Here is a 14032-nt window from a genome sequence, read left to right as displayed (position 1 = left end):
AATGGAGAAAACCAATGCAACCAAAAGTTGGTTCTTTGAAAGAATCAAGAAAATCAATGAGTTAGCTAGGCTAACTAAGGAAAAAAGAGAGAGTACACAAATTATTAGTATCAGAAATAAAAGAGATGTCATCACTACCAAACTTCTGAACATTAAAAGGATAATAAATACTATATGTAAAAACCTCTATGCACACAAACTTGATAGACTAGATTAAATGGACTGAATTCTTGAAAGACACAACTTGCAAAACTCACACAAGAAGAAACAGATAAACTAAACAGGCCCATGTTGTTTTTAAAAATTAAATCAGTAATTAATAACCTCCCATAACAAAGCGCCAAGCCTGTATGGGTTCACTGGCAAATTCTACCAAAATTCATTTAAGGAAAAAAATTACCCCAGTAATTGTGGACCACGGGCTTCTCTTGTTGCAGAGCATAGGCTCTAGATCCCACACACCACAACTAAGAGTCTGCATGCTGTAACTGAAGATGCTGCACGCCACAACTAAGACTCAGTGCAGCCAAATAAATTAATTAATTTTTTTAAAAATACGTACTTCTGGACTTTCCTGGTGGTCCAGTGAGTTGGGAATCCTCCTGCATTGGACATGGTTTTGGTCCCTGGTCTGGGAAGATCCCACATGCCACAGGGCAACTAAGCCTGTGTGCTACAAATGAGCCCACACTCAGCAACAAGAATAAAATTACAAAGAGAAGTAGATTATTTTACTCATCACAATTACAGAAAGCTCACTCACAGCAGTGAAGACCCAGCACAGCAAAAAATAAACATTTTTTTTATAAAAAAGACATCTCCACTCTTAGAAAGTTTATACAATTCATAAAGTACATCCAATACACTGGCAATTCTGAATTTCCTTCTCCTGTCAAGCTCTCAGGCAGATGAGATCAGGTCCCTGAGGCATCCTGAGAAGAGGACAGGACTGAAAAGTAGGCGAGAGCTCGGAGCTGCCTGAGTGAGTAACTGTATGGGGCCAACCAAGTGGACTGTGGATGGTCCATTGCTGAGGACGGGAATATCACCCACAGAGCAGAAAGGCCACAGGTGTTAGACTGGGGCTCAGTTCAGTTCAGTTCAGTCGCTCAGTCGTGTCCGACTCTTTGCGACCCCATGAACCACAGCACGCCAGGCCTCCCTGTCCATCACCAACTCCCGTAGTCCACTCAAATCCATGTCCACTGAGTCAGTGATGCCATCCAACCATCTCATCCTCTGTCGTCCCCTTCTCCTCCTGCCCTCAATCTTTTCCAGCATCAGGGTTTTTTCAAATGAGTCAGCTCTTCGCATCAGGTGCCAAAGTATTGGAGTTTTAGCTTCAACATCAGTCCTTCCAATGAACACCCAGGACTGATCTCCTTTAGGATGGACTAGTTGGATCTCTTTGCAGTCCAAGGGACTCTCAAGAGTCTTCTCCAACACCACAGTTCAAAAGCATCAATTCTTCAGCGCTCAGCTTTCTTTATAGTCCAACTCTCACATCCATACATGACCACTGGAAAAACCATAGCTTTGGCTAGAAGGACCTTTGTTGGCAACGTAATGTCTCTGCTTTGTAATATGCTGCCTAGGTTGGTTATAACTTTTCTTCCAAGGAGTAAGCGTCTTTTAATTTCATGGTTGCACTCACAATCTGCAGTGATTTTGGAGCCCAGAAAAATAAAGTCAGCCACTGTTTCCGCTGTTTCCCCATCTATATGCCATGAATTGATGGGACCAGGTGCCATGATCTTAGTTTTCTGAATATTAGACTGGGGTGCCAGTGGTCTAATAGGGTGGTCAGATAACCATGAGAGCAGAAACTAAAGCTACAGGCCATGGCTTCAGGAGTATCATGGGAATCCAGAGAACATCATAGAAGCTGATTTCAGTTCTAAGGAAAGCAGCCAAGCTACCTGCCTTTTTTTCAGATGGGCCTGGACAGTCTGAGACTTCAAATTCAGTGAATGAACCAGCTGTCTGGAGTGAAGGATGAAAAAAACATTCACACACTAGGTCTCCATTCATGCTCACCCTGGAATGCCTGTCCATATCTTTCTTATATATGTAAAACCAAGTTCACATGCCACTCTAACAGAAAACCAACGGGACATAATTTAATTCTCCTCTGAACATTTAGACACCTTGCCTGGAACCTCTTAGAATCTGCTCTCCATTTGCAGACACAAATTTGCCACAGTCTATATACAAGCATTTTAGGGACAGTGATTACTCTTATGTGGGTTCTAATCCCATCTCTGCATAGAGCTGCATAAAGCTGAACAACTCCTTTAGCCTCTCTGAGTCTGGTTCCTAATCCGTAAAATAAGCATAACAAAATCTTCCCCTGTACCTTTTGGGGTTGTTGCGAAGTACCATCACAGTCAAACTTATTCATTTACCTTATAAATTATGACATGTTAGGCAAATATGACTACAAATGGGGACACTGAGGCACTAAATATATTTAAGAAACTTCTTTAGCAGGTCTTAGAGCAGAATTAAAATGAGGCTACTCATTCCATTCCCATCTCCATTCCTCCATAAGAGCAAAGCTCTGAAGCCAGACTGCCTGGGTTCTATGCTGCTGCTGCTAAGTCGCTTCAGTCGTGTCCGACTCTGTGCGACACCATAGATGGCAGCCCACCAGGCTCCCCCGTCCCTGGGATTCTCCAGGCAAGAACACTGGAGTGGGTTGCCATTTCCTTCTCCAATGCATGAAAGTGAAAAGTGAAAGTGAAGTCGCTCAGCTGTGTCCAACTCTTGGCGACCCCATGGACCGCAGGCTCCTCCGTTCATGGGATTTTCCAGGCAAGAGTACTGGAGTGGGGTGCCATTGCCTTCTCCGTGGGTTCTACGAGCTTTGGACAAGTTACTGAACTTTTCTGCAAGCACTGTTTCTTATTCACTTTTGTATCTAGCAGGTACACACCCGGCACCCAGTGTCAAAGGACCAGAGCAGTGTCTGAGGAAGCCGAGAATCAGCTGCTACCCCAACTTGCCATGTAATGGACATGTCATCTAACCTCTCTGGGTGATTTGTTCTCAAAGCCTTGGACATGATGAACTCTGTTTAAATTCTCTTATGCAATACCTTAAAGTCCATATAATAAATCATTCTTAAAGGTCTTTTATAAATGTTTTACACTTCATAGTAGAGACTATCATTTTGGTTAAATATTAAAATTTTATTGAGAGCAAGTGAAGAGTAAAACTCTTAGTAGGCTTCTTACCAGCCTTCTGACCTTGGAAAAGCATGCTCCCTGTGGCTCAATTTCCTTCTAAGTAGCTACATCATAGAATGGTGTGAAGATTAAATATTTTTTAAAGCACATAACACAGTGAAGCACAAGGATAGCCAGCAACACCAACAATAATTACAGCTTACCTCTAAAAATTAATTTTTAAGTGGATTTTAAAAACTTGAAATCAGTCTTCATAGACTTCAATATTTTGAAATACCAGTCATTCATATTTACATTATCAACCACCAAAAATGTATTATTCAATGGAAATACACTACTGTCTATCTTTGTGTTATTCTTTCTTCTGAAATAAGCTTCCCTTCTATACCACTTGATGAAATCCTAGCCATCTTTTAATGCCCAGATCAAACATCACTTCCTCCAATGTCTTCCCTACCTCCTCTGGGCAACGAGATGCTTCCCAGTGCCACACACTTCTGTGACAACAATCATCACATATCACTGCAAATACCATATTTCTTTATGTTTATATCTCCTCTACTAGACCATGAATGTTTTTTCAAGGATGACAGTGAGCACAGGACCTGGCTCCTGGTAAGTGCTCAATATATTTTTTAATTGTTTGAATGAATGAGAATGAAAAATTCTTCCGCTTTTAGCTGCTATTTAGTAAATTCAGTCACTATTTATAGCAAGAAGAAAGGGCAAGTTAAAGGCTTTGTGTAACTCCTCAGGCTCAGGTGCAAGCTAAAAAAAAAAACTAATCAGAGTTTTTTAGAAATTCAATCTCAGATGGAAATAGAAAAGAGTTTAGTGATGGTTACTAACTGCCTCATGACCAGGAAAAAAATTCTAAAATAGAAGAGTTCCAACTCTACACACTGCTTTATTGAAAACATCAGAAAAGCTTCCCCACTCTTGGGAATCACATGGCTCATCTTTTTAAGTCAAAGGAAACAAGAATAAGAACATACCAAGGTTGGTAGTCTGTAAGGGCCACCCCAAGTAGATTTCACAAACAAGTTTGATGGAAAACCATGATTTGGCCTATTTTTTTTAAAGAAAATTATAACTCTGTTGCTCAATTATAGATGTTTGAAAACTTTAGCTGAATCACACATATTTATATGCTGGCATCTGTTTTCCCAAAATGTGAGGAGTTCAAAAGTTTGAAGAGAGCAGGTTTATAGCCATCACTAATTACGATGGGGACATGGGTAAGTTATTTTATCTTTCTGGGTATTAATTTTGTTCATTACAGAATGAGAGCATTGGAATGGATAATTTTCAATGTCCCTTATGATTCTCAGCAAAGTCACAGGAAAGAAGCAAAGGGTATCATTTGGAATAAGCAGAACTGGCATCTGCCAACATAACATGTTTTGAGAGTCAAAAAGAAGAATCTTGGTCCAAAATGTCTGTCCCAGTAGGACTAAACCCCACAAGATAATCAGTAGAGAAGCAGTGAAAGACATAGAGGCCTTGAAATCAGACACACCTGGGCTCCAATCCCAATTCTGACATCATTTTCTGTCAGTGAGAAAGTAGCCCATTTTCTCACCTGTGAAATGGCAATGCCCAGTACACATTGTACTATCCAGGTAGAACAATCATGGTCAAAGTTCCGCAGAGCTCTGAGAGTGGCAGGCCTTCCCAGACTGCAGGCTTAGTAACTAGTCAGCAAACAATGAGTTTGTATTACCTGCTTCTACTCCAACAAGAAGCAAGATGAGAGGGGACCAGTTGCCTTCTGAGATTTCCTAGAACGGACTCACTCTGGCCCATCTGAAAGCCCAGCCCCACTAGGAAAATGAAACTGTCCAAGGTCCAGCCAACATTACATTTAATCATCTCTAGATAACAGTTGACTACAGTATTGTTTAAACTGTGGCAGTAGATTTTTCTGAAGCTGCCATTCCATCCTTACCTGCTAAAACCCTCACTGAATTGAGAGTTGACTATAATCATATGTTAAAGGGTGACTTATATGCAGAGTACACCATAAGAAACACTGGGCTGGATGAAGCACAAGCTGGAATCAAGACTGCCGGGAGAAATATCAATAACCTCAGATATACAGATATGCAGATATGCCACCCTTATGGCAGAAAGCAAAGAAGAACTAATGAGCTTCTTGATGAAAGTGAAAGAGAAGAGTGAAAAAGTTAGATTGAAACTCAACATTGAGAAAACTAAGATCATGACATCTGGTCCCATCACTTCACGGCAAATAGATGGGGAAACAATGGAAACAGTGAGAGATTTTATTTTAGGGGGCTCCAAAATCACTGCAGATGGTGACTGCAGCCATGAAATTAAGAGACGCTTGCTCCTTGGAAGAAAAGCTATAACCAACCTAGACAGCATATTAAAAAGCAGAGGCACTACTTTGTGAATAAAGGTCTATCTAGTCAAAGCTATGGTTTTTCCAGTAGTCCTGTATGGATGTGAGATTTGGACCATAAAGAAAGCTGAGCACTGAAGAATTGATGCTGTTGAACTGTGGTGTTGGAGAAGACTCTTGAGAGTCCCTTGGATTGCAAGGAGATCCAACCAGTCCATCCTAAAGGAGATCAGTCCTGAATATTCATTGGAAGGACTGATGCTGAAGCTGAAACCTCAATACTTTGGCCACCTGATGTGAATTGACACATGTGAAAAGACCCTGATGCTGGGAAAGATGGAAGGTGGGAGGAGAAGGGGATGACAGAGGATGAGATGGTTGGATGGCATCACCGGCTCAACGGACATGAGTTTGAGTAAACTCCGGCAGTTGGTGATGGACAGGGAGGCCTGGCGTGCTGCAGTCCATGGGGTCACAGAGTCGGACATGATTGAGTGACTGAACTGAACTGAAAGGGTGATTTTACAGATTATTTTACTTTTGTTCAGTGAATGCCACAGAAATACCTTTTAATGATTTTTAGCACCTGGGAGACTAGAACTCAACTAGTAATTTTAGAGTTGAAAAGAACCTGAGGCCCAAGGCCCTCACTCATAAGCAGAAGACTCAGCCTGCCAAGTATCTTGGGAAATGTGCTTGGTAGAAACAAAAGGAGATGCGGCTGTTTCACGCTTCCCACATATGATTTTGGACAGGATATAACGCAATGATTTCTACAGTTCATCTGACATGATGCCTAGCTCTAGGAGTGATTTATTAAATGTTAATTACCATTATTAATCACAGCTGATCTATGTGGTACCGTCTATGACTGTTTTTCTATGCTGCACTGCCTCCCTACCAACACAACGGCCTCTGGACTTTTTAGATCATATATCACACTATAAATTTTTTTAATGTTAGCATATATACTTGAATACACATGTATTTATTTATGTAAATATATGTGCTACTTTATATATTAAAACTTAAATAAGATAAACATTAAAGAATCCAGTACAGTATGAAAAAGTACCTTTAAATAACCTTTTAATTTCTAGAACAAAAAACTGTAAGCAATGCATTTGAATATGCTTTGCTATTGGCTTTACAATCTTGGTTTAATGTTCTGTGTCAGGGCAGTTTGAGGGCTTGCATCTACGTTCAGTTTATATCAACACTTAATCGTAATGTTTGTCATAGGTGGGAAAAGAACTTTGAGTGGAACAGAATTAAATAGAAGTCTCTCACTGACTACACTCATTAAGTCATAACACTCATTTTTCAGTTCTGGTCACTATTTATACAGAGATTATTGTTTAAGTTCAGCTAATCAATTTCTATCATTCCTTTTTTCCCCATCATTCTTGATGCCAAAAATTTATTCCTGCAAACAAATTAGAAGGAACTGAATACTGATTTTTCAATAAACATATTTAAAACCCACTAAGGCTCTTGGGGAGATTATTAAACATATTGGAAAATTCTGTTTCCAAGTTTATTAGATATGTAGGTGACAAACATATAATTTCTATAATTGAACAATATAATAATAACAGAAACACTCCCCAAGAACTATTTTTTAAAATGCCCTCTGGGTTTCTTTTTTGAAGTAGTTTGTTTCTCATTATTAAATGTCACTTTTACCAAGAAGAGGCAAGCTATTTAATCTGTGCCTATTTTTCTTTTAATTTATCTGCTGGGTTGCACAATACCAACAACTACCTGTCATCACAGAAAAAGGTAAATAAATCAGAGTTTTGTCTTCAACAACCTTTTAAAGTGCTTTGATACAAGATAAACAGTGAATCTCTATGTTCATGGCTATTCCTTGCTCATAACAAAGCAGGAGTCAGCAAACTACAGCCCTTGTATCAGATCCAGCCTGCTCCTATTTTTATAAATACAATTTTATTTTGGAACACAGTCACAAGCATTCATTTCTATATTGTCCATGGCTGCTTTTTTTTAAATTTATTTATTTTAATTGGAGGCTAATTACGTTACAATATTGTATGGGTTTTGCCATACATTGACTTGAATCTGCCATGGGTGGACATGTGTTCCCCATCCTGAACCCCCCTCCCACCTCCCTCCCCATCTCATCTCTCCAGGTCATCCCAGTGCACCAGCCCCGAGCACCTTGTCTCGTGCATCAAACCTGGACTGGCGATTCATTTCACATATGGTAATATACATGTTTCAATGCCATTCTCCTAAGTCATCCCACCCTCGCCCTCTCCCACAGAGTCCAAAAGACTGTTCTGTACATCTGTGTCTCTTTTGCTGTCTCACATACAGGGTTATCATTACCATCTTTCTAAATTCCATATATATGTGTTAGTATACTGTATTGGTGTTTTTCTTTCTGGCTTACTTCACTCTGTATAATAGGCTGTATAGTATGGCTGCTTTTTGAATTGTGATGCTGAAGAAGATTCTTGACAGTCCCTTGGACAGCAAGCAGATCAAACCAGTCAATCCTAAAGGAAATCAACCCTGAATATTCATTGGAAGGACTGATGCAGAAGTTGAAGCTCTGGTACTTTGGCCACCTGATGCGAAGAGCTGACTCTTTAGAAAAGACCCTGAAGCTGGGAAAGACTGAAGGCAAGAGAAGAGGGGGCGGTACAGGATGAGATGATTAAATAACATCACTGACTCAGCGGACATGAGTTTGAGCAAACTCTGGAGAGAGTGAGGGACAGGGAAGCCTGGTGTGCTGCAGGCCACGGAGTTGTAAAGAGTAGAACATGGCTTAGCAACTGAACAACAATGCAGTCACCCTACAAAGGCAGACTTGAATAGCTGTGGCAGAGACCTGCAAACAGTGACTATCTTCCTCTTTACAGAAAACACTCGCCAACCCCTGCGATAGATCATTATAAAAGTTTTACTATTAAAGGCTCTGTTTCACAAGATTCACCACACCTACATTCCTGGAATTTTAAGCACTATGGTTCTGAGTTCTTTGCTGCAATAGCTGCCGATGGATGATGCCATGACTAAATTTCTCCTGTGGTTCTGTCCCTCTAGCTTTACCCCTTCCTTTTTATTAAAGAAGTCATTAATATATGTATAATTAATATATGCCTTCTAGGATATCTTTTTCTCAGTGGAGACAGAGAAAAAATAGTTTTTAATGTATTTCATTATTGAAACAGAATCTAGCAAATATCATAAACTAGGACAAGTTAGAAACACCTGTACTTTCATCCAGTCATATCACAAACTTTTTACACTGTCAAATTTCTCCTTATAATGATAGTTTCTTCAGATCTTCAGCAGTGTTTTCTAGGCGTCTTCCAGTGATATTTGCCAACAAAGGAACACATTTTTGCTTATTATTTCAGGCAACTTTTACCATGTATGCTTTTTAACTTCTGTTCTTAAGTAAAAACTGTAAAGGCAGTAAAATTATGCTAAGTGAATTTTAGTATTTCCTGACTACTGTAAAAAAAAGGTGTAGAAATCTGACCTTCGTGTTCTGGATGCTGTTTCTAAATGTCATGATAATACTGACAGCTTCATGGATAAAAGTCAAGCACAATGCTCATTTTGGGTCAATGCCTACTGGTAACAGTATTAGATTTAAACCCACAGTACAAAGAGGCTCCAGGAAAATTTCTAATTTCCTTTACTACTTCTTGTCAGATCTGACTAGATAATTATTTGTTTTATCTCTTAACATTACTAACAAAGAACTCATAACAGGAGCAGAAGAGTTTACTTGACTATTTTCTCACTGTTTCCTTGTTTTGCCATCATAGGTATTATCTTCAAGTCACTGTTTCTTTCCAGATACCTTTTCAAGCCTTTTATCCACTCTGTGAGAGTTACTTTAATTAAAAATAGAATTGTACTACTTTCACAATCTACATAGGCACACATAAGCTGCACACATAAACAGTTGACTCCTGAACAACACAAAGGTTGGGGTATTGACTCCCATGCAGTCAAAAATCCATGTATAACTTTATAATAGGCCGTCTGTATATCCATAGTTTTGCATTGAAAGCTCAACCAACCATGGATCACGAGTACATGGGTATTGGAGTACATATTTAGTGAAGAAAATTCATGTACAAGTGGACCCGCCACAGTTAAAATCCATGGTGTTCATGGATCCACTGTAATGAAAGTATGCTGAAAGCCAACACCCATGAGAAAATAACTTGGTTAAGCCTCCCATGTCACTCCTCCTCAGAGCACTTCATGAACCGCAGTTGACATTTGACGTATGTGAAAGCACCAGTGTCAGTTCCTATGTTATATTATTTAATATTTCTTATTTTTCAGGTAAACACACAAAGAAGTCATGATTCTTTCATACCCCAGTGCAATCTACTTTGAAGACCACTGTACTACACAATGACTCTGTCATTTAAAAGAGTGAAATACTCAGAAGAAATGAAGTGAAATTTACTCTGTTAATATTATACTTACTGAGCAACTACCATGTACAAAAACTCCTAGCATATGAGGTGCTATTTGAATATTACAAAGATGAATCACAATAAATCAGACATGGATCTAGCTTCACCTCTAATCATTCATTCACTTGGTCAACTAGTCAGCAAACAATTGCTAGATATATTCCAGTTTCAGGAATAGAGCCGTGTACCTGGGCTTGGTGGCATAGTAACTTTCACTTTAGACACGGAAAACTATTCGATCAACTTGAATTGGTTTGATTATATTGGTTATTATCATGGAAAGTTTTCATTTTTTAGCCCATAATTCATTCTCCCTTCTTAGTAGCATTCCAGTTTCCTTTTGGATAACTACTTTTCCTCCATTATAAGACACTGAACCAAGTTGAAACTATAGGTTCAAAGATACCATGAATAAGGAAAAATCCATGCTCTGCAGAGAGATCAGAGTGGACAGAAATAGATTACAGAGACCAAAGAGTCTCTTAAAAAGGACAGATTTATGTCCTTACTCTCTATTTCCCTTTTTCAGATGCTCTAAGGCCAAACTATACTTCATTTCTTCTCCATAAACATCCATAGCATTGCCTCACTGTCTAGAACATGAGATGTTGTAACCACACAATAAACATTCTACTTGAGCTAATTTGAGTGCTTCTCTTCCTTGAAACCAAATAGTCCCTAACTGAGAACAATTTGGTTCCAGAAAGAAGAGATATAAAAAATAAACACTCAGAAGAAATTAAGAAAGATTGTTGTATAACAACGATGACACTTTCTTTGCTTTCCATCACCACACTCCACACTAGCAGAGGAGATAAAACTCTGAGATATACAATGGGGAATCAGCCAGTTAAACTTTTCCCTTAAGCTTCCATGCAACCTTAAGCAAAGTATCATTAGAAAGAGGAAAGAAAAAAATTCAGCTCGAAGTTGCCTGACTTAAAATAGACTGAGGAAAATATCAACTTATTGCCACCCCAGCTTGGGGGCCTGGTGTAGAAACTCCTTCCCATCACTTCTCTGAGGGTCTAGGGGTTCACTTTAGTCTCATAATTTTAGTAGGAACACCATAAGGAGTAGCTACCTAGTGGCAGAAGTAGACAGTATAAGCTGGTAATTTGGGCTTTGCCTCTGCTAGAAGGAATATTTTTGAGGTCTCTGATGTAAAATATAAAAAGGGTTCATGAAGAGTGAACACTTGATCTTCAGAACAGGTAATGAATATTTTCAACCCTATGAAAACCTCATAGTCAGCTGGCAATGTTTCTGATCCAATATGACTCCAAGGCAATAAAGACAAGACCAATCACAGCAGTCTTCCCAACTACTCATGAATTACTTTTTTGACTTTGAGTCAATGGCCCTTCTAACTTTCTCACCACATACCTTTCATCCTTCACAGCTGAAGTTTTATTTCTTTCCCCATCCTCCTCACTAAAGTTCTTAATGACTAGACTCGGGAACATCAGAAAGAACTTTTACAGCCAGTGAAAAATCAAAGCAAGATAGGAAAGGTAAGAAATCAATAACAAATATCATCCTCCCCACCTTTCTCAAGAGCATGAAAGCACTTTTGAAACAATAATCTACAAAATAATATTGCCTAAAGAATATACAATGGAAAAAAAGACAGCCTCTTTAACAAGGGGTGCTGGGAAAACTGGTCAACCACTTGTAAAAGAATGAAACTTAAAAAAAAGAAAAGAAAAAAAAGAATGAAACTAGAACACTTTCTAACACCATACACAAAAATAAACTCAAAATGGATTAAAGATCTAAATGTAAGACCAGAAACTATAAAACTCCTAGAGGAGAACATAGGCAAAACACTCTCTGACATAAGTCACAGCAAGATCCTCTATGACCCACCTCCAAGAATATTGGAAATAAAAGCAAAAATAAACAAATGGGACCTAATGAAACTTAAAAGCTTTTGCACAACAAAGGAAACTATAAGCACGGTGAAAAGACAGCCTTCAGAATGGGCGAAAATAATAGCAAACAAAGAAACAGACAAAGGGTTAATCTCAAAATATACAAGCAACTCCTGAAGCTCAATTCCAGAAAAATAAATGACCCAATCAAAAAATGGGCCAAAGATCTAAACAGACATTTCTCCAAAGAAGACATACAGATGGCTAACAAACACATGAAAAGATGCTCAACATCACTCATTCTCAGAGAAATGCAAATCAAAACCACAATGAGGTACCGTTACACGCCAGTCAGGATGGCAGCTATCCAAAAGTCTACAAGCAATAAATGCTGGAGAGGGTGTGGAGAAAAGGGAACCCTCTTACACTGTTGGTGAGAATGCAAACTAGTACAGCCAGCATGGAAAACAGTGTGGAGATTTCTTAAAAAACTGGAAATAGAACTGCCATATGACCCAGCAATCCCACTCCTGGGCATACACACTGAGGAAACCAGATCTGAAAGAGACACATGTACCCCAATGTTCATCGCAGCACTGTTTATAATAGCCAGGACATGGAAGCAACCTAGATGCCCATCATCAGACAAATGGATAAGGAAGCTGTGGTACATATACACCATGGAATATTACTCAGCCTTTAAAAAGAATACATTTGAATCAGTTCTAATGAGATGGATGAAACTGGAGCCCATTATACAGAGTGAAGTAAGCCCGAAAGATAAAGACCAATACAGTATACTAACGCATATATATGGAATTTAGAAAGATGATAATGATAACCCTATATGCAAGACAGAAAAAGAGACACAGATGTTAGAACAGACTTCTGGACCCTATGGGAGAAGGCAAGGGTGGGATGACCTGAAAGAACAGCATCGAAACATGTATATTATCAAGTGTGAAACAGATCACCAGTCCAGGGTGGATGCATAAGACAAGTGCTTGGGGCTGGTGCACTGGGATGACCCAGAGGGATGGGATGGGGAGGGAGGTGGGAGGGGGGTTCAGGATGGGGAACACATGTAAATCCATGGCTGATTCATGTCAATGTATGGCAAAAACCACTGCAATGTTGTAAAGTAATTAGCCTCCAACTAATAAAAATAAATGAAAAAAAATAAAAAAAAATAATAAGATAATAATAATGCCTAATATTATTGCTTAACATTGCCTAATATTACCTATTTCCTAGAGAGGAATGAATATATATACATATATATATATATATATACATATATACACACATACATACACAACTTGGAGGAAGGTGTCTACCACTCAGAAATGAGTTGTGATTCTTTCTAATTCAAAACTGTAACAAAAAGAAAGTCTGGGTTTCTATTTTAACAGAAATTAAACATTAAGTAAATAAATACATATAACATATAATCTTATTACAAAGTCTTTTTATGCCTGCAGATAATTATTTAAGTTCCACTAACAAAAATGTTCTTATTGAAAAAGACTGGGTACTTGTAGGTATTGGAATGGGGCTATTTGAAGGACCGGGGGACCTTGAAAACTTGGCCTCTAGGCCCTGCGTAAATAGAGCTGACTCTTTAACAACATAGGTTTGAACTAAATGGGTCCACTTATACACAGATTTTTTTCAGTAGCAATTACTATAGCACTACACAATCCTTGGTTGGTTGAACCCACAAACCCAAAAACACAAATGTAGAGAAATGAGGATATGGAAGACAAACTAAAAATAATATGCAGATTTTCCACTGAAGGGTCACCTCCACCAAACTCTGTAGTCTTCAAGGGTCTTCTATACTTCACTTTGGAAAGATTCCTTCCAGTTGGGAGAACCTGAAGTTGCCATATTTTGTGTCGAAGAAACTCATTCCTTTTCCACAGAGGTGAATCTTTGCTATCCTTGATCAATAGGAGGTAATATTTATCATAGAAAAATTACTTTTGCATATTGTGTTTCTTTTTTTCTCTTTCCTAAATAGTTGCTTTTCATTGTGGGTGTTAACACCTCAATTAGACTTGGGTTCTGAACCAAGAGAAGTAGCATTCAAAGTCACCTGAGAAGAAGGAAGATCTCCCAGAGACTTGG

Source organism: Odocoileus virginianus, chromosome 31 (assembly GCF_023699985.2).
Source record: "Odocoileus virginianus isolate 20LAN1187 ecotype Illinois chromosome 31, Ovbor_1.2, whole genome shotgun sequence".
Lineage (NCBI taxonomy): Eukaryota > Metazoa > Chordata > Mammalia > Artiodactyla > Cervidae > Odocoileus > Odocoileus virginianus.
Note: the sequence above shows the minus strand (reverse complement) of the source record.